General features: G+C 40.4%; 1 protein-coding gene across 3 annotated transcripts in view; it reads right to left on the bottom strand.

The window, feature by feature from the left end:
- The window catches only part of dab2 (DAB adaptor protein 2), an 8,746-nt gene extending 8,195 nt beyond the window's left edge, over positions 1–551 (bottom strand). The window contains exon 1 of one of the 3 annotated variants that reach the window (XM_035668007.1): positions 314–551. The gene's annotated coding sequence lies outside the window, so the exon portion shown is untranslated. The remainder of the gene's footprint in view (positions 1–313) is intronic. The other 2 variants (XM_035668005.1, XM_035668008.1) reach the window with 2 other exon arrangements.
- Positions 552–868: the final 317 nt, after the last annotated feature.

Here is an 868-nt window from a genome sequence, read left to right as displayed (position 1 = left end):
GGTTTATATTGTTTGCCATCCCAACAGTTCAGACAGAAAAAGACCACAAAGTGAGTCACAAATGACAACACTTAAAGCTGAAAGTTTTAACCTCCCTTATTTATGTGTCTTTCCTGCAGTTAACGGGAAAAACTATTGACTTTAAGTTAGTTTCAGACTGAAGATCAATTCTCAGAAACTTACTTGTAGTTATTATCATGGCTCTTAGGCGGACTTAAATAACACTTGTTTAACTAATGTAAAACCTGCAGTCCTTTGCTAGATATTTTTAATTAATGCATGGATGGAAAATGTTACCAACACAGTGACCTACCTGTTAGAAAGCGCGCAGTTAGGCGTTTAAATCCCGCTGTAGAAACACTGCTTTCTGTTCCCGTGATGCCTTCGCGGCTCCGGCGCAAAAAATGACTGAAAACCAAACACAGCCTCGGAAAACGAGCAGGAGTCAGATGTTTTCCGCTAAATGCCGTGGACAGAAAGGAGAGACTGCTGCAAACTCCCAGTTTAACCCTTCACTGACTGACAGACCTAACTCACTGCAGATTTCAACTGGAAGAAGAGGGGGGGCGGTCCCTCACGTGAAAGAAAATATCCCCACCGGTCATATAGCCCACTGGCCTACATGAAGATATACAGTACAGTAAGTGGGTCATGGAAAACCGTCATAATGTTGTTTCATTAGAAAAAAAACATCTGATTTCATTTGACTTTTGGGAACATTTGGTTTTATGTGCCCCCATTAAATCAATATTTTTAACTACAACAGATCAAATGAGTAGGTCTATGTTAGAGGGGTTCCTTAGAGAGATTTAGAAGCTTCCCATTATAATAAAATGACGATACTGAACTGATCCCCTGACTTTGCAGT

This window comes from Morone saxatilis, unplaced genomic scaffold (genome assembly GCF_004916995.1).
Source record: "Morone saxatilis isolate NCDOM2014 unplaced genomic scaffold, NCSU_SB_2.0 Contig21, whole genome shotgun sequence".
Classification (NCBI taxonomy): Eukaryota; Metazoa; Chordata; class Actinopteri; family Moronidae; genus Morone; species Morone saxatilis.
Note: the sequence above shows the minus strand (reverse complement) of the source record. Positions and strands in the feature narration are given on the sequence as shown.